We start from the raw sequence: 22,279 nt of genomic DNA on the forward strand, positions 1-22,279 counted from the left end.
ACTCTTGGGGCTCCGCAACATAGTGGCGATTATGTTCTCCACACTGAGCGGGCCGTTAATCGCCGAGCAAGCTAGGCGGTAATCATCCCAATACGGGCACCAGAACACCACGTGTTCTGGGGTATCCGGGTCGCCGCAGTAAGGGCAATAGGAGTCATCCGCCCTCCTCCTACCACACAGGTAGGCGCGGAACGCCCCATTGCCGGTCAGGAATTGCGTGAGCCAGCAGTTCAGCTAACCAAACCTCCGACTAGCCTACGGCTTTATATCCACGATAAGGCGGTGCGTCTACCTGGCCTTGGTGGACGCATCCCACCTAGCTTGCCAATCTCAGAACAGGACCGCATATATATCCCGCTTGGGAACTCCCCGCTGACCCAACACCCGAGCCTTTGCCAGCTGCTGAAGAGGTTACTGCCTCGTGATCCCCAGCACCGCCTCTGTCGACACCGAGGCGTATGCTGAAAAAAAAAACATTGGGATCGACAAACAACGCTAATTTATGTTAGGCGTAAAATAACTTAATTAAAAAATAAATAAACAGGTAACAGATTTTATACAAACCTATATAGAATCTGATTCTAAGTAAAATGGTATGAATAATATCTGGTAAAACCAGTAAACTTAACTTATCAAAGAGACTTTTATGTGTTTATTATTTATTTAACATAGTTGTTTTACGACAAACATAAAATAGTGGTTTTTTAACCCTATCTTTTGTTTTTACCATATCTAAAAAAAAAACAAAAATAGAGTTCTAAGACCTATTTTTTTTAGGAAAGATTTTATATAAAAACCACCAATCTAACCCTTAATTTTTTTTTTCTTTCCCCCGGGTCCACCGTTAGGTATTTCTTCAGAGGATGAAATGAATGATTTGTAGCGTGTGCGAAAATGCCAGCCTAAACGGGATTCGAACCCGGTGGTATTTTCACACGCTTCAAAAATTGTCATTTCATCTCATCCTCTGAAGTATTACATAACGGTGGTCCTAGATTTTTAAGCCGGCCTCCATGGCGCGAGTGGTAGCGTCTCGGCCTTTCATCCGGAGGTTCCGGGTTCGAACATTTTCACGCACGCTACAAATCATTCATCTCATCCACTGAAGCAGTACCTAACGGTGGACTTGGAAATTAAAAAAAAAAACACCCTTAATTTGGGTCCAAGAACTATAATCGTTTAATTTTATCGAAGATGTTGAAATCAGGGCGAAATCTTTCGTCAACCGACAATCATTAACGAAACGTTTCCAGCCAATGTTTATATGAATTTTATTATTTATTTTCATCAGTAAAATATGGTTTGAAAGTTTGTAACATTTTTCGTAGAACACTCTTTATTCTTAAAAAAAAATCTTTTAATTTATGTTAAGATTAATACTGAAAACTATATTGATAAATATAAAACTATTTTTTTTTTTTAAATATGTAATTCTACTAAGGGCAGAGTAAAAATTTTGAAAATTCTTAGATTTTACACCAAATTCTTTGATTACTGGTTTAAATAGCATAAAACGTACAATACTTGTCCACATAATTTTTTTTTTTTTTTTGTCTTCAGTCATTTGACTGGTTTGATGCAGCTCTCCAAGATTCCCTATCTAGTGCTAGTCGTTTCATTTCAGTATACCCTCTACATCCTACATCCCTAACAACTTGTTTTACATATTCCAAACGTGGCCTGCCTACACAATTTTTTCCTTCTACCTGTCCTTCCAATATTAAAGCGACTATTCCAGGATGCCTTAGTATGTGGCCTATAAGTCTGTCTCTTCTTTTAACTATATTTTTCCAAATGCTTAATTCTTCATCTATTTGCCGCAATACCTCTTCATTTGTCACTTTATCCACCCATCTGATTTTTAACATTTTCCTATAGCACCACATTTCAAAAGCTTCTAATCTTTTCTCCTCAGATACTCCGATCGTCCAAGTTTCACTTCCATATAAAGCGACACTCCAAACATATACTTTCGAAAATCTTTTCCTGACATTTAAATTAATTTTTGATGTAAACAAATTATATTTCTTACTGAAGGCTCGTTTCGCTTGTGCTATTCGGCATTTTATATCGCTCCTGCTTCGTCCATCTGTAGTAATTCTACTTCCCAAATAACAAAATTCTTCTACCTCCATAACCTTTTCTCCTCCTATTGTCACATTCAGTGGTCCATCTTTGTTATTTCTACTACATTTCATTACTTTTGTTTTGTTCTTGTTTATTTTCATGCGGTAGTTCTTGCGTAGGACTTCATCCGTGCCATTCATTGTTTCTTCTAAATCCTTTTAACTCTCAGGTAGAATTACTATATCATCAGCAAATCGTAGCATCTTTATCATTTCACCTTGTACTGTTACTCCTAATCTAAATTGTTTTTTAACATCATTAACTGCTAGTTCCATATAAAGATTAAAAAGTAACGGAGATAGGGAAAATCCTTGTTGTACTCCCTCTCTTATTACGGCTTCTTTCTTATGTTCTTCAAATTTTATGTCCACATAAAAAAAATAAAAAATATCTTTACATCCCTTTTGAATCATATAAAACCTAACCAACAAATGACAAGTAAATTATTAGATATCATTATGAGATACATACTTTATAATAATTTTATCAAACATGGGCCGTTGGTATGATTATTCAATAATAATAGTAATAATTTATAAAAACCACTTCCCAATAATTTTTTTAATATACATTCAAGTACTTTCGGTTACCAAATCCATCTTCAGGAACTCAAAAAACTTTTATATTATTCTTAAAATAAAAAAAACTAAAAAAAAAAATGGTAAATGGAAGTTGACTCATTATTACACATTAGTTTTTTTTATTTTTAGTTATAAATGTTTTATGAGTTCCTGAAAATGGATTTGGTATCCGAAAGTATTTGAACACATGTAAAATGTTGTTGGTAAGTAGTTTTAATGAATTATTATTATTGTATATACTTTAAAATATATAAAGATCCTATAAATATTGTGCAATATTCATTAAATCAATCACGGATATGATTGACGGATATTAATTTATATTATTTGTAATTTAATCATTAATATATAAATGCATGGAATAATTTCTTAATTATAATTTTAAAATTAAATAAAATTTCATCATTGATTGATTTATTTTTACGTTTTAAATTATATCTAATTTCCCTTCGGGAAGTGAATACTTCTTTTTACTTTCATTAGTTATGTATTATGAACGAGGAATAAAAAAATTATTTAATAATAAAAATAAATTTCAAAATAAGAGATTCGGCCTATATGAATAAGGAAGATTTCATTTTCCAATCTCTAGGGTCTTCATCAACTGTATATTTCTTTCCAAATTCTAACTTTTTTTTTCCACTGCCTTGTTAATCTGATATCACTAGGACACAGACGTCTCTTACTCACCCCATATCCCTTCCTTTTACCCTTTACTTATTCGTATTTCATCCCTTTACCCTTTACATCGTCTTTCCGAGCGACGACCCTTCTTATTCATCCCTTTTCTTTAGTCAACCATCGTCTCTTGGGTGTCGTACTCTAGTAGGAAGGTTTTCACCGAGTGATAGGAAGAGTGAAGAAAAAAGAACATAAATTTATTTTTAAATTCAATTTCAAATCAGGGTCTTCTTATTTTTTAACCCCCTTTCTCATTCATTTTACCCTCTATCTTCACTATCAACTCTACATTATTATTATTATTATTATTTTTTTTTAGGAAATTCCCTTAGCTGTTTCACTACACAGTCTATCTATCATTAAAAAATATACCACTATTTTATCTTCATCTTTCTTAACTTACTTAGCTGATAATTTACTGCATATGGATTTACGAAGGAAGTATTTCTTCTCTTTCCTATTATATTTATAGGTTTTGTAATCAGACAAACACACACACACAGAGGCTTTTATATATTTCTATATTAAAAGTAAATTATGATAATAGAGATTACTCTAAATAAACTAACCCTGAAAAGATTGAAAATAATAAAAAAAAACAATAGTAATTTGAAATTTAGTTTTTACGATTCTGAATCAGCACCAAACGGTAGAATATTTTGCGTTAAATAATTATACTCCTTATCTATATTCAATGGTGACAATTTATATTGGGATTGAGAAAAACCTTTCTTCGTATTCTTCTATTAGATGACTTTAAAATAACATAACTCTGGTAATAGTAATCAAATCTGACACCACTTCCGTGCTTTTTAATATTATACCGTTTAAAAGAAGTGTTGTTATATTGATAATGAGTAAAACAAACAGAAAATGAATACATTTTGACATTTTTTTTACGAAAAGGAAACAATTCGATTGAGTTACTAAAAGAATTTCTGACGTTTATGGACATGTCCATAAACGTCAGAAATTCTTTCTTTCTATGGTATCAGGACGCTGGATAAAAAGCTTTTATAAACGTTCTCAATCTGAAAAATTTGATGCGATGATGCACCTTGAGCAGGTCGACACCTTGGTCATGTTGAAAATGTCGTTGAAATAATGGAAAAAGTGAATAAGGCTAGTACATTATTATTATTATAACTTATATACAGGATTATCATAAAAGAATGGTGCGGTTTCAGTAATTCATAGGAAGATTGTAGGGAAATTTCTAGATGTTATATTGGTATCCCTGAAAGCCTCCAACCCAAAAGTTTGTTTATCAACAGTTGTAACCACAACGTCAGTTTTTGTATTGTTGTTGCGGTGAGTTTAGTGAGTTACTATGTTCTCGGATAAAGACAAAGCAAAGTGTGTTTTATTGATGGCTGAATTAAAATCAGTAATTTTAGTTCAACGTGCGTTTCGAAGTGAATTCGGAAGAGATCCACCACACAAAAATAACATAACACGTTGGTTCAAACGATTCGAAGAAACCGGATCGGTTAAGAAACAGAAATCAACCGGCAGACCAAGTGTACCAGACGAAACGGTTGAACTACTTAGACAATCGGCAATTAGAAGTCCTGAGAAGTCCATCCCCCATCGAAGCGTCGAATTAGGTATTCCAAAATCAACAGTTCATAAAGTTTTACATAATAAACTGAAATTACACGCTTATAAAATCCAGATACTGCAGGAATTGAAACCCGATGATGGTGTAAAACGTTACAATTTCGCTGTTGAAATGTTGGACAGAGTAAGTGAAAACGAATCATTTTTAGACGATATAATTTTTACAGACGAAGCTACATTCCATGTGAATGGATGCCTTAACAGACACAATTCACGAAGACGGGGCTCTGAAAACCCACACGCAATTATTGAGAAAAAACGCAATTCGCCTAAAGTTAATGTTTGTTGTGGTGTGATGAAAAATTGTGTAATAGGGCCTTTCTTCTTTGCTGAAAAGAACAATTAATGGAGTTATATATCTTGACATGTTAACCAATTACTGCTTTCCTCAGCCGGATGAACTCGAAAACATTCAACAACTTCATTTCCAACAAGATACTCCCCCGCACTTCAATGCATTGGTCACGGACGCTTTGAAAGTAAAATTTGGAGATCGATGGATAGGCCGGCAAGGACCCGTACTTTGGCCTCCAAGGAGTCCTACCTGACACCTTGCGATTTTTTCTTGTGGGAGTACATCAAAAGCGTTGTTTATACACAAAAAATTCGCGACCTAAATCACTTAAAAACAGAATTAATGAAGCAATGACAACCATTATCGAAGAAATGTTAACTAATGTTTGGAGAGAAGTTGAGTATCGTTTGGACATTTATCGAGCGACTAAGGGCGCACATATTGAAATTTATTAATTATGTAAAAAAATGTTTGCGACGACAAATTTGAAAAATAAAAAACATAAACTGGAAGTAATTCTGTTTTAATTTAAACCATGTTCAAAACCGCACCATTCTTTTATGATAACCTGTATATATATATATATATATATATATATATATATGTTAACCTTAACAAATTTTCTTCAGAAACGGTCTTTCTAAATCTAACATCCCCTTCAATAAAGGCTAAAATAAGAAAAAAATTACGTCCGGATTTATAATTAAAAAAAAAAATGAAGACATGGCTTGATAGCGCTATATATTAAGTATAAACCTTCAAAAAATGTTGAAAAAATATTTAAACCAAAGGGAGGTAGAGCAAAATAACAAAAAAAAAATAAATTTCAACTTTATGTGGTGGGAGTTGATTTTTTGAAAAGCTTTTATGGATTATTTTATTTTTATTTTTCTTCTTCTCGATGAGAATATTTTTCTTCAAGATGAGATCAGATTGGCCAGCCAATCTGATCTCATCTTGCGCCCGTCTCAAACCCTCAGAGTAGGATCCACCAGGCCTGGCTATGACGTCCCTGGGTCACCACTCTGGGAGCCGGGACTCTGTCTTTATGTCAATGCCTCTTACGGGGACACCCCGAATGGGGTATCCCCGTCGGGACTCGGTCTTTTTCGCTCGGGAATGCGAGATTCCCCGTTCCTCATTGTTAAGGATTATTTATATATATATATATATATATTATATGAACTGTAGGTTACAAATTTATTTTAGTAAAGTTTTCTCTAAAATATCTCTTAAAGAAAATCACAAGCGGTTTTATCCTGATATCATCCGTCTCTAAACGGATTAAAAAAAATTAATATGATCAATTCCCTACTGCCCTATTTACAGAGTGTACCGGGACGTTTTCTCTAAATTCAGAAACTAATTCGGAACATCAAAATATGCAAAAAAATTCATATCGACGTAAGTCCTATTTTGGTTTGTTTTTCTTGTCGATGCCATTTTGTAATTTTCAACAAAAAAAAAATATTTCTCGAACGGGTAAACCTACTTTAATTAAATATGGAAAATGTAAGACTAGTGTTTTAATTACAATGTAAAAAGAAATTGAAAACGATACCTTCGATGACGGCAATGTTAATTTTTTTAATCTTTAATATCTTTATAATTATTTCTTTGATCATATTTTTTGTAAAAATCAGCTTGCATTACTGTATGAAAGTGTACTGGTGGGTCAATTGTCTGCAATAACTCATTGTTTTTCAATCAAATTTAGGTAGATATCATAAGAAAGCTACATCATATTGTAATGGGTACCATGATTCGAATTTCGGAAAATTTCGACATATGTTCGTGTTTCATATCCCCCAGACCTCTAACCCACCGTCAGTTCAAAAGTTTATATATATATATTTCACTTTTTGTGGACACGATAACTGCCGTAACTTTGCGTCAATCACTTTCAAATTGACACACAAAATATAACGACCCAAAATCTAGGTTGAGTTCGTTACTGGGCAAAATCAGACCATGGGGATGGAAATACAGAAGGTTTTTCGAAAAAAAATATCGCTATAGTTTTCTTATTAAGTAAAATATCGAATTAGTTTAATTTCCGTCTATTCTTTTGATATAAGCCTAAAATGTATGTAAGTAAAGTATTTCCACATCACCAACACCAACCATTGGCCAAGGGGGTGGAAAAAATGGTGTTTCAAAAACAAAAAAATGCATATCTCCCTTAATAGTCACAGTATCAAATCTGTTTAAAGTGTTCGTTAGTCCTCTAAGCATTACATAAAAACTTTGTCTGAAACAATTGTTGATATGACCAGCCCTTACGACGAGGAATGACAAAAAAAAATATCGCTATAATTATCTTATTAAGTAAAATATCGAATTCGTTTGAAGTTCCTACTATTCTTTTGATAAGGGCCTAAAACTTATCTAAGTAAAGTAAACCAACAATTTGCATAAGGGGTGGAAAAAACGGGATTTCCAAGAAAAGAAACCATACCTACCTTAATAAGCACAGTATAGAATCGGTTTGAAGAGATAGTTAGTCCTGTAAACATTACCTAAATCTTTTGTCTTTAACAATTTTTGATATGACTAACCCTTACGGAAAGGGATAACAAAATATTTCTGGAATTGTAAAAAGATGGGACTTGTCGTATGTAAACATGAAACTTTTTTCATGTGCAAACATTGTCGTATTGAGGAAATTTGAAGTTTTTCTTAACTTTAAGGTGGAAATCTTTTTTATCCTCTACTTAGCACCCGTGACATCTACCTCCGCCTTCCGGAGTGCCGAAAGGTATTTTTTTTTTTATCTCCACGACCCACAAAAAGTAAAAAGAAAATCTACATAATAAATATTTCGCGACCACCAACCCCAACCCAATGAAACCTAGTCAAAACTGTTTAGCTACGTTGAGAGCAGCGGGTATGAACATGCATGAATGAAGTGTACAAACATGAGCAATTTGGCGCCTTCTGGCGTGCCGAAAGGGATTTTTTACTAATGAGGTGTCATTTTTTCAAAACAAAATGCTTAAAAAGTTTTGTAGTAAATAAAAATTTGATTTTGAAATTGTTTTAAATTTTTTCAATATTTTGATAATAGGAATACACCTGTGAAGTACGAGGTGTGATAAAAAAATACGGTGAATAATTTTTTATTAAAAAAAGTAATAGGGTTACATAGAATTCGATTTAATCTCCTTCAAAGTACTGTCCTTGGCTATGCACTTATCCCAACGTTGACTCCATGATTGGAGGCATTTCTGGAAGGCATTTTTCGGAAGGGCTTTCAGCTGCTCTGTCGTGGCCCTCTCAATGTCAGCAATGGTGTCAAAGCGTTTTTCTTTAAGCACAGTTTTAATTTTTGGGTAGAACCAAAAGTCGCATGGTGCTAAATCCGGTGAGTTTGGCGGATGTGGACAGACAGGAACACTTTTTTCGCCCAAAACCTCGCGAATGAGAAGCGAGGTGTGACACGGCGCGTTGTCGTGGTGAAGAAGGAAGCCATCAGTCCATTTTTCTGGTCGCTTTCTTCGTACGTCGTTTCGCAAACATTGCAGTACACCCTTATAAAATTCAGAGTTTACAGTTGTTCCCGCTCTCGAATAGTCATTCGCCTGTTTGAACGAACCATTGTTTCCACTTTTTGCACATTTTCAACTGTTTTTGAGGTTACTGGACGTCCCGCACGCTGCTCGTCTTCAACAGACTCATTTCCGTTTTTAAATCGGTCATACCACTTGTACACAGTCTTCAAAGTTACCACATTATCGCCGTACACCGATTCTAACATTTCGTGAGTTTATTTGGCACTCTTTTGCAACTTAAAACAAAACTTAATGTTAATGCGTTGTTCAAAATCCATGTTGCGCGACAGACACGATGAACACAACCTCACTCTAGCGGCTCTGGCAAGCTCGAACGTGTTACAACTTGTCCCTGCCTGTCTCAGTTGATCACGCTATTGGACAAATTACAGCATATGGATGTAGCGTCGGCAGTTGCCGCAAAAAAAATTCATTCACCGTATTTTTTGATCACACCTCGTACATACGTTTCCTCGTAGGACACTCTATATATACAGAACGTATGTAAATGAAACTAATCAGAATTACTCTTTCTGTGATTAATGATGTTTATTATAAAATAGTCCCTTTTTGGAAACAGTGATGGTTTAATTTGTAATTACATATATTTTATTAAGCTTGGTGTGTTAATATATAACTGTATATTTGATTACAAGAAAATAACAATAGGAAAACATTTCTATTTTTTCTTAGGAAGTCTGGAATAAGATATTTGTTATTCTTAAAAATGGTTATACCACTTTTGATAGTTTGTCTTACTTCAAATCATATACAACCTTTATTTTTATAGGTTTTGTTGTACATATAACCATTTTTTAGCCGAATTCATAACAAAATAATAAAGAAACGTTGGAATAATTAATTTTCATTTTTAAAAAAAATATATTAATATAAATCGGTTTCACTAACACGTTTCGCAAATATAAATTTATTATTCTGTTTTATATCAACACTGATAATTAGGTGGTTATATTACAGTTGCATTGTAAAAAAAAAATAAAATTTAATTATTTGGTTATATAAGTAAGCATAATGTAGTTAAATTAATCAAATTATTATTCTACGAACGAGGACAAAAGAAAGAATTAAAAGAAATAAAAGAATACAGTATTTTAAAAAGGTTTAAAGAATTAAATAAAAAAATATTGAAATAGTCCACAAAAAAATAAATCTATAAACAAAAAAAAAATAAAATAAAAATAAGATATTAATTCCGGTATCTGATCGCTTGATTACAGTTTAATGGATAAACGTCATTAACTGAGCTTTCAATCAGCCCTAAGGCTCTACAAATCAATAGTCTTGTTATAACAGTAGCATAGTAATGCAACACAATAGACGTACAAGTGAATCAAAGTAACAAAGAGATGGCAGTATACAGACAAAGAAGTTTGCAGAGTAACAGAGAGAAATGGTGAAGAGGAGAAACCCCGAGAGTACTGTACATTCTGGTATACGGTGAATGAATTGCACATACAACTGATTTCTCTATTTGTCTATACATGAATATGCTGTATAACAATATACGAGTACAGTATTTACTTTTGAGTACACTTGTGGTGAAGTAACCTCTGATTTAACATATGTAAATATGGATTTGAATCTGTGTACGTTTATTTATTTATTTATTCATGTGGTCATCAATTTATTATAAGCATCCATACAATGGTTGTGAACTTATAATGTACATAAGTAAATGCAATACCCTTTGCAGTACATAGATTTTACTCTACGCTTTGTTCTAGATCAAACATAATAAATTTGAATGATGAATTCCTACGAATAACGTTTATTTCATAAAATTATGGGAAAGGTCGGTAATAACAGACTTAAACTATTTGTAAATCTGGTATGAAATTTAATAAATGATTTAACCAGAATAATTATGGTCAGAGTACGGTTGGTTTTCATTGAAAAGGGTACAATTTAATCATTAATTAATATTGGTTGACCATTAAGAAATCCGGTGGTCAGCAACAAATTAAATTTATACACTTTTTGAGTGTCACTTGAATCAGTGTAAAATTTAATAGTTTGTTTGAAGCACAATCTGTTAAATTATGAATTAAATAAGTTCATTTGTCAATACTCCTATATATTTGTTAGATTTCTACGTAAGAATAAATGTAATTATTTATCAATATTTGAGTTAAGTATTTGAGTGTCGAAAGGGATTTTTTTTTTAATTTGATGGTTTTTGAAATCTTAAGTATAATGTGAAGAAAGTAGAGTCAAGCTCTCTTTAACCCTCTACGTTGCAAAGTTAAACTAGTTGAATACAATCATATTTTATCATAAAATATAGGTGTCCCTTTAATATTTTGTACTGGTGTATTAGGTATTTCATTTTAGTTTGAAATATCAGGAAAAAATATTTTTAATAAGCCATCGACTTCCTAGACTGTCTGAAAGCCCCAAATTTTCAGTGAGCCTTCTACCGCTCACCTGAAAGCCCCCAGCGCTGACAAGGGGGGATTATCGCCCATTTTGAGAACAAATTATCTATATTCATATTTATCATCCTCATTCATCCTTTGAAGTAATATCTTACAGTGGTTCCGGAGACTAAACAGAAAAAGATAGGTCTTTCACGGTAATATAAACGTTATATGATTTAAGTAACCACAAAAATGATCTAAGACAATCTGGAGACATGGGTAGACCATTATACGGCCTTTACGACCTTTACATTAATCTCGAATAGTTTCAGTATAATTGTAACGTTTACCATTATTTATTACTCCCGCTATTTCCGTTTTTGAAACTTTGATTGTCCCAAATTACCCTCTTTTGTAATTTCTTTGGTATTTAGTAATTCCTTCGCTAATTTATAAATTCGCCTTTAGTAATTTACTTCTCCACAAAATCTACATACAACTTTTAAGAAATCATACCACAAAAATTATATTTTTGTGGTATGATTTTAAGTAGAATTTAATTAAGTACAAGTAAATACTTTATTAATTACTTCACTCATACACACACGCACACGCGTTGTTATAAATACTTATATAAAAGATAGAAATAGTTATTTGGTTAGAGATATTTCTTTTAGCACTGTCAATTAACAAAGTCAAAATATTTTTAAAACAACGGTAAAGATAATTTTGAATGTCAAATAACGTAATCAACCGTCGTTCATAATTTAGTCAGCTTATCTGTTTTTCTGACAGAAAATACCAGCACAGTACACAACATATGATATTATATTAACATCAAAATAAATTCAGAACATACGTCTACAAGCAAAGATTAGGTTTTATTTTTTTTTTACGTTCCACTGGTTTGAATTATTGTGTATTTTTCGAAGCTTACATTCTACGTAATTAATTTCCCTCAGGTATGTACGTCAATACGCCGTCAGAAAATATTAGGTTATGATAAGGGATATTTGATCGAAATAATAATAGTAATAATTGCAACTACAGTATTAGATATCGATGAATAATTTGTATTGATATTAATAAAATTATATATGTGTATTTTCAAGGATAAATAAATTCAATTATAATTTTTAAATTATCATGATTTATACTAAATATGATGAACAAACAACAAAAAAAGGTTTTATTTATATTTATTTAAAAAAAATTCCTTTCGGCACTCCGGAAAGCGGAGGTAGATTTCACCGGTGCTAAGTAGGGGATAAAAAATATTTCCACCTTAAAGTTAAGAAAAACTTCAAATTTACTCAATAAGACATGTGACATGATGACATGATGTCAATGATGATGATGATGATGTGATGATGTCAATGATGACATGTGAAAATAAGTTTCACATGTTTAGCATATCAAAAAACTTTTTACTTAAATAAGTTTTAAGCCCTTATACAACGAATAGTAGAACTTTAAAAGAATTCGATATTTTTTTTAATAAGGAAGTTTAAGCGATATTTTGTTTTTTTCGAAAAAGTCCCCCGCATTTCCACCCCCATGGTCCATTTTTGCCCGTTAATGAAATGGTCTGAGACTTTGGGTCGTCATATTTTATTTATCAATTTGACAGTGATTGGCGCAAAATTACGAAGTTATCGGGTCTACAAAAAAGTGAAATATACGATTATAAATGTAAGTATATATAAACTTTTGAACTGACGGTGGTTTTGGGGTCTGGGAGATGTGAAACGAGAAGATGTCGAAATTTTCCCGAAGTCGAATCATGGTACCCATTACAAAATTTATAGAATAAAAAAAAAGAAGAAAAGTCATTCCTGAAGTGAATTCAAACTCTGAACATCAGGATGAAGATAATAACGTTCGGTTGTTTTATTAATTTCAATATATATATATATACCGAACGGTATTATTTTCATCCTGAAGTTCAGAGTTTGAATTCACTTCAGATATGAATGAATGAATTTTCTTCTTTTTATTCTATAAATTTTCATACTACACTCTTTGTATTACATTGAAATCGGGAAGATCAAACGGATTTAAACAATTTTTAAATTAAAATTTACTTTTTTTTACAGAAATTATAAAAACTTCAAAAAAGTACATAAAATTTTATTCCATTAGTAACTTCTGATACTTTTTTTATTGTTATTATTGAATAATTATTTATTGTAAATACTTTTTTACAATCACAAGTTAATAATTATTAATAAATCAATATATTTAAATTTTAAAAAAAAGTTAAAAATAATTTTTAAAAAATGAAAAAAAAAAATGAAGATGATGTCTGATTCGAACCGATGTGCCTTCCCCTTGTAAGATTTTAATATTTCATTAATTAAAATTTTATTTGGATATAACTCTGGAACCAATGAAATTAAGTACCACTTATCATATATCGCTGAAAATCTCTCAATAAGGGCTTATTACTCCAGTTAAGAAAAAGTCCAAAATTCAAATTTTTGGGGATTTTGGGCTTTTTTGGACTCTTTTGGTTCAGCCGATAGCAATGAAGAGGGGAGGTGCTCAACTAGATGTTACAACATTCCTAAATCCAAAATTTCAACACTCTACGGCTAAGCGTTTTTGAGTTGTACGAGATACATACGTACGTACGTACAAACGTCACTCTAGTGACGTTTGTACTTTTCTAGTCAAAAGGGGTTCAGGTATGGTCAAAATGAATATTTCCGTTGAAATCTGAAAACTGAAAATTTTATGCGATCACAATACTTCCTTTACTTCGTACAAGGAAGTAAAAAACTATTAATATCTTTAGAATAAAATTTGTATTTAAAAAAAGAAAATATTATTAACAAAACGGTTATATTAAAATTAATGATAAATAAAATAAAAGAGAAAAAAATAGTATAATAAACAATAAAGTGAGAAAAGTTTAAGAAGTTAATTGGAAAAAAGAAAAGATTAATTAGAATAAAACATACACATAAACCAGAAAATATACATAGCTAATATGAGAGGAAAAAGTCGGTAAAAGTTAACGAAAGAGTCTAATTGCCTATTTAGGAAAATACAAACAGCAGTTCACTATACTGTATGTTGTTTGATATCTGAAAATTAAAACAAACTCACAGTAAGAGAAAGGAATAAAATTAAATTCGTTACAACCAAATAGTATTTCGACTTCTAAAGCAACTTTTTTTTTTTTTGTTTTTGTTTTAATAAACAAGAGAATTTTAATTAATTTTTTTTCTTTCAGGATGGAGTAAAATAATCGAGTGATAAAAATTATAAAATTGATATTTTTAATAAAAAGGATAAACAATAATACTACTAAACATCTGTCGGTATTTTTATTTTAATTAAAAAATTAATTTATTGTTACTATAAAATATAAAACTATGCCGTAATATTGGTGCTATTAACGGTTTGAAACGGGACGGTAACCGTAATTTAAAAATCACGTATAAAGCCATATATTCTCTTAAAATAAAAAAAAATATATATGTATTAAACATACTACATGCAATATATACATATACTGTAAATATATTTGCAACTTGAAGAAATAGCAAAAAAAAAACAACCTCGATAAAAAATGTAATTTGATCCCAGTTTACAATCTCAAACAAGAAAAACAATTACTGCAAAATCATTTTACAATAAGCTATAAAACATGAAAGAATTTATAGAAATTGTTTTTTTTTTCAAAATTTTGAACAATTTCTTTCAAAATTGGAACAATGAAAATAATAAATGCGCAGTTCTGCACAAGAAGACCGCCTTTTTGTTGTTTTATTATATTTTTTTTTCAGCAAAAATTATATAAAACATAAATTAAATAAGAAAACGAAAAGAGGTACATTTTATAAATTTATTTAATATTAATATATATTTTATATTTATAATGAAATTTGATTATTATGACCATAATTTGATACGCTTGTACCTGCGTACAAGCGTGAAGTTTAAACTCACTCACGACTCACTGCATAACCGCGTATGAACTGTCGTCGAAGGGCTTTAACAGCACGTGACACTTACTAATCTAATGGTAGCCCTGAAAAGGGCCATTTTTATCGTCGATTGACTTCGACAGCTCGCTGTAATTGCTCACCATATGGTAGCCATGAGAAGAGCTGTTGTCGTCGAATGGCTTCGACGGTTCGTAATTCACAACCTTGTAGTGGCCCTGAAAAGGGCTGTTTTTTACGTTAGCCAGAGCTAACGCAAAAAACAGCTGTTAGTATGTGGCCCATAAGTCTGTCTCTTCTTTTAACTATATTTTTCCAAATGCTTCTTTCTTCATCTATTTGCCGCAATACCTCTTCATTTGTCACTTTATCCACCCATCTGATTTTTAACATTCTCCTACAGCACCGCATTTCAAAAGCTTCTACTCTTTTCTTCTCAGATACTCCGATCGTCCAATCTTCACTTTCATATAAAGCGATACTCCAAACATACACTTTCAAAAATCTTATCCTGACATTTAAATTAATTTTTGATGTAAACAAATTATATTTCTTACTGAAGGCTCGTTTAGTTTGTGCTATTCGGCATTTTATATCGCTCCTGCTTCGTCCATCTTTAGTAATTTTACTTCCCAAATAACAAAATTCTTCTACCTCCATAATCTTTTCTCCTCCTATTTTCACATTCAGCGGTCCATCTTTGTTATTTCTACTACATTTCATTACTTTTGTTTTGTTCTTGTTTATTTCAGTGCGATAGTTCTTGCGTAGGACTTCATCTATGCCGTTCATTGTTTCTTCTAAATCCATTTTACTCTCGGCTAGAATTACTATATCATCAGCAAATCGTAGCATCTTTATCTTTTCACCTTGTACTGTTACTCCGAATTTAAATTGTTCTTTAACATCATTAACTGCTAGTTCCATGTAAAGATTAAAAAGTAACGGAGATAGGGAACATCCTTCTCGGACTCCCTTTCTTATTACGGCTTCTTTCATATGTTCTTCAATTATTGCTGTTGCTGTTTGATTCCTGTACATGTTCGCAATTGTTCTTCTATCTCTGTATTTGAACCCTAATTTTTTAAAATGCTAGTAATACAAGTAATAAAGGGACTTTTACTGTATCCTAATATTTCATGTAAGATTATACAATTAATATAAATATCTGATGTTAATAAAAACTAATATTTCAGCAACTGTGTAACTGTCCACTTTATTAAAAATTGGAAAATTGTATCTCACTTTCAAATAAACTTAAATGAAGTGCTGGTAAATTTTGTATACGTAATGTAATAGGTGTACAAGGAGGTTATGTGGTGTCCACATTAGATTTTTTTAATCAATTGGTCAGATATTTGAATCGTAGTTAACTCGGCATTTTACTATCGTCTGCAATGTTTAAAACACTGTAATTTAGAAATGATCACTAAATTGAATTGATATATTTTTGAGAAAAATTTGGGAATTTTATTCTTTAATAATTATTGTTGAAATGTTTAAATTTTGGTGAAAAATATTTAATCAGTAATGCATCATAGTGATTTTGTGATTGTACAAAGGAATTTAGATTGACACCATTGTAAGATTTCAATGTTTGAATAAAACTCTTTGTACTACACAAAGTTGAATTCCTTCGTTCTAAATTGATGTAATAACAAAAATTTGTTTTCAAGCTTCATTGTTTCTCTACAAAGAATAAAGCTATAAGTAATAAAGAAACATCACAATTTTAATTGGTTCCAATATTTCTAAATATTTGAGCTTTTTCTTTAAAAAAAAAAAAAATTAGATGTTCCACTACAATATTTTTGAATCCATGTTTAAAATTAATTTAGTGTATTTTGAAATTGTTTTATATGTATAATTTTTTTTCTAAAAAAACATATTTTATAATAGTGAGATTTGTAAATAAGAAAATGTTGTGTTGATTTAACGAGAATTTATTTGTTTTATTCAAATTTTCAAAATAAATTAATATTACTTCATTATAAATTAACAATTTTACAAAGAATTACAACTACAGCCATCGTATCGAAGTCGTACATGACCCCTTGAATTTTCTTGATTTCGTCAACGGAAATTTTTAAGTAAACACCGATTTAGATTCAATTTAAGATTAATAATTGATTTTTTTTTTTTTAAATTGAACTGACTTAATAATTAAGAGATAATTTCGTGTAAATACGTTTTTTTCTGTTGGGGGAGGAAAACGCTTTGCCAGCCGCCGCCAGGCCCGCTCTGACGGCCATGCAAGGCTCTCACCAGCTAAAAAAAACCTCTCCCTCCAGTCACGCAGAGGCCGGAACTAATCCCTATGCCATGTACTTAGCCCCCGTGGCGTCCCCTGGGGCGATTGACGGACGGCGACTCCGGGGAACACCGCCGCCCACCCTCAGAGGCTGGTCCCACAATCATTTGTCCTCCGACTCCGTGCCTCGGTTCATCCTTTGATCCATATTCTTTCGAATTCTCTCCTTTCCATGTATTATGGTGGAGACCAGTGCCAATATTTTATCCCACTTGTCCTTGCTGCTAAGCATTACTTTTACGATATTGCTCGGGCTCACTATTTCTTTCTCCACTAGTACGACTCTCAAATCCCGTCTGCTTGGGCAGAACACATGTTCCGCGGTGTCCTAATCCCCGCAATCAAGAAATTGGTTGGGGATGCTTCTACCCATCCGTTGAAAGTAATCATGAAAACACTCCTGGCCAGACAGGAATTGGGTGAACTTGAAGTTCGTGTCCCCATGGCTCCTCTCTGTCCAAATTCTGACATCCCTGATGACCTCGTATGTCCATCTATCCATGGGTGCCGTTTGCCACCTTCCGTTCCACACTCTTTACAGTTCATCTACTGCTAACCTCTTGTCTCTACCGTTCACAATGAGGATCCTCATCCTAGCTTTAATTCCACCGGAGGAACCCCCACCACCACTGATGGCGCCTTTGTGCTTATGTTTCTGTATCCTGTTTTTATCCGGAGGTTAACTCTGCGTTGCAGCCTCATTAATCGATGTACCATTTCGAGCTCTGGAATGAGTTCCCTGCCAAATCTGCACTCCGTATAAAACCACTGGCGAGGGTACATTTGCCAGGAGTCTCCTCTTCATGGTACTTGAGCTTCCTTTGTTAGCCACGATTCTACTCAAGAACCACCCTCTTGTCATTTCTGGCTGCCTCTTCCACATGCATGGAGAATGTTCCATTCCTGCCCAGCCACATTCCTAGGTATTTTTTTCTCTACTAGGGTAGATTATAGTATCGCCTACACAGAAACTGATAGGACTCAGCCTCTGCCGGCCGGATATCAACACCACCTTCACTTTTTCCTATACGAGGTGAAGACCATTGGCGGACAGCCATCTCCGTACTATTATGGCCGCTCCCTCTCCGGTAGTTTTCAGCTCATATTCAGTTTTTCCTACTAACACCAGGGCCAAATCGTCAACATATGCCACCGGATATGTCTCCCTGAGCACCCCGTCAAAAGCTATGTTCCACAGGGACCTGATACCGATCCCTTGTGGAATACCTCTCTCCACAGTGAACTTCACCTCACCCTACTCACAGTTGCTTACTACAAGTCTGTCCTTAAATTTGGAAGCATGGTGTCCAAATACATAAATAATTACTTTCTTACTTTTTTGAATCGGTACCTGCTTTTATAAAATTTACCTCTAGATACAATGTAAATTTATTCCGTCATAGCATAAATGGTTTTTATTAAATAAAAACCCATACTGATATTACATCACCACAATTCATATTTACGTCCTTTGATTTCATTTCAGTTTCCCACTATTACGTATTTCTATATACGGCATTTATGGATTCATTCAAGTACCACATAAGTAACATAAATATGATCATGTATTTTGGCATCGATTCAAAAAAGTGTCTAAGTAATTAATTAAGTATTTGGACGAAATTATTTCTTAATTTTTAGCGCATTTTGATGCTGATTGATTTAAAAAAAAAAAATTATTTCTTAATTTTTCTGGGAGTGATTAATAAGGATAAGTTATTCGGTGGAGTTAATATGATTTTTAGTGACATAATGCAGCTGCGTTTAGTCAAAAGCCATTGGTGTGAAGCAGAAATAAGTTTGTGGCAACAGTTTTCATTCCGTGAGCTAACAGTATACATGAGACAATGAAATGACGTTGAGTTTATTGATATATTAGTAAGAATATTTCCAAGTATTAGATTAGTAGATGAAGTCGAATCAAAAGCTTAGATGGTTAAGCTTAGTTGTCCGACCTTGCGAGAGACCGCAAAAGATCATGTAATATGAAGGATTCCCACTGTCCCTGTATATTATGTATTATATATATCGGGTTTGAAAGGTTTGAGGCGAGATATCTCGATTTTTGATGATTTTATTAACCTTCTTACATATCTTGTGCAGGAACTCACTTTACCGTTCCTATAGAAAATCGTATAACATCACCTAACATGAAGCATACATATAAAATATCAGGATTCCCACTGTCCAAACTTACCCATCGGACGGCGAAAATTATTTTTGTCGATTTTCAGATCAATATTTTGCGTCTAAACCTTTTTTCAACATCATGGTGCCACCGCGAAAAGCAACTGCGTCGATTGCAACAATATTTATTTGAATCGGATTAATAGGAATAAGTTTATTAGCGAACAAAAAAAAAAATGTACAGGTGGAATGCTTAACCTTCTTTTTTGATGGTGGTTATAAAATAAAATATTATCTTTTCTATAAGATACATAAAGACTTTTGGTTCATTAACGTTCACCAAAACTGAATTAGTTTATTTTTAATTACATTTACTTTTTGTTGGATGAAGGCAATCAAAATATTTATCAACGCGTTTTTTCTTTTTAGATTTACATTTTACTTCTTTTTTATCAATCTATTTCTCTTTCAATATTTGTATTTATTTATAGCTCCGTCTCTTTTTTTTTAACTTTTTCTTTTTGTTTTTTATATACTGTTCATCTTTTCTTAGAGTTAAATCAAGAAACTGTTTCATTGGTCCGTACGGTTTGACTCAGTACTTCCCATTCCCTAGTCAGATGTTCACAAATAGAGAAGTCCAACCTTTATATTCGTTTCTTTACTTCTCTTCGAACTAGATTAATGAATATTTAAGCAACTTATTTCTCTGACACTTTACACTGTAGACTACTACAAAAGCACACTGCGCCATACAAAACTTTTATAAGTAAAGAAAGTAAATGCAAATGGAAAAGACTTGCCAAACGAATATGTTTTCCATTTTGGATGAAATCATCTAACTTCTATCGATCTATTTAGTTTAAATTATTAAGTTTTTTTTTTAAATTATCTGTTTTAAATATCCGATTATATAAAATTCAGTTGTTTATGAAAATAAAGTAACTTGCTTTAAAAAACATACAAATAAAACGAAAAAGATGTACATGTTAAATTATAATTAAGTTGTAAAAAATTTCTTGGTCATTTAGATCATAAAGAAAAACTATTACAAAAAATTGGTCAGGCTATAAATCCAATTACTGTAAAAAAAAAAAAAAAAAAAAAAAAAAAAAAAAAACATTAAAGAAAAATATGGAAGAACATAACATGAAAAAATTGAATAGAAAATTACTGTTTATTATGTCACTCAAAAATTACTGGAAAAATCATTCAGGAAGAAACTATAGTAATTAAACATAGAAGAAAGAAAAGCAGAAGAAAAAGTAAAAGAAGTGGGAAGAGTCAAGAAGAAAAAGAAAAAAACATAAAGAAGGCGAGAAAAAACAAAACAAAAGAAAATAAGATGAAAATATTTAAAAAAGAGATAGCGATAAAGAAAAGGAAGAAAAAGAGGAAAACCGAAGAAGAAGAAAAAGGAAGGAAGAGAAGGAGGAATAGAAGGTAACAAACTAAATGATCATGACGTAGATGATGATGAAGACTTCTGGAATTAATTATAGATAAACAAATAGAAGAAAAAAGGTTAAAATATAAAAAGAAGATAATGGAAAAGAAAAACATGATGAAATATATAAAACAGGATGAAACGACGATGAAGAAGGGGATAGAATAAAAATATTGATTGGAGGTGGAAAATCGTCACCTCCTTTATAAGGAGATAGAACAATACTTAAAATTTGTGGGTTAACAGTCGTTATAATTATAGAAAGAAGAACAGTGGAATAAAGATGATATTGAAGCGTAATAGATAAATCACATAATAAAGAAGAAAGACAAAAATCTTACTATAATAATAAATAATTATGTTATCTACCCTGATACTGGTCTAAATATTATTTATTGGCCGGTCAGTATGAGGACAAAGCTTTTTTCGTTCATTTTTTTGTTTTTTTTGGCATGATGATTTCGCTAGATAAGTTTGAAAATGGAAATGAAATTTTTGTTACATATGAAAAATGACGGAATTTAAATCCGGGACCTCCTAGTTGTTATTACATCCATTAAATTTTTCTAATTTTTACTTATGTCTTCGCTCATACAATTTATTTCTGAAATATATGCTGGTTTTTTCAATGACGTAACAAAATTTGTTAAGAAGGTAGTTAACAGATAAGACAATTAACAGGCAGTTAACTAATAACGAGTGATCGTAAAGTCGTGCAACTCAAATCACAATAAATTGTTTTTTAGAAAGCCTTTTAATTAATTTTGCTTATTATTTACAAAATAATATTAACATTTACCAAAGTATTACTTACAATTTTATAATAAGTGCTGGAAAAGTCTACCATCATTTTCAATGCAAGCATTAACGCGTTTTCTTACATTGTATGCGACTTTTATCAATGTAGCAGCACTGATATTTGATATACGGTACTGAATATTTCGTTTAAGTTCAACAAGTGTACGTAGATTGTTTGAGTACACATAATATTTCAAAAAGCCCCACGAATAAAAATCGGGAGGACTCAGGTCTGTTGAACGAGAAGGCCATAGACCGCGAGAAATTATCCGGTCATCGAAGAAATTGCATACTACTGTTCTCCATGAACGCAGTTGCTCCGTCTTGTTGTAGCCATCCATCACGTTCATCAGCATGTAGCAAAGCTATAAACAGCATGATTATTTCTATATACCGGTCAGCTGTGATAG

The sequence above is a fragment of the Lycorma delicatula genome, chromosome 11 (genome assembly GCF_047948215.1).
Source record: "Lycorma delicatula isolate Av1 chromosome 11, ASM4794821v1, whole genome shotgun sequence".
NCBI lineage: Eukaryota > Metazoa > Arthropoda > Insecta > Hemiptera > Fulgoridae > Lycorma > Lycorma delicatula.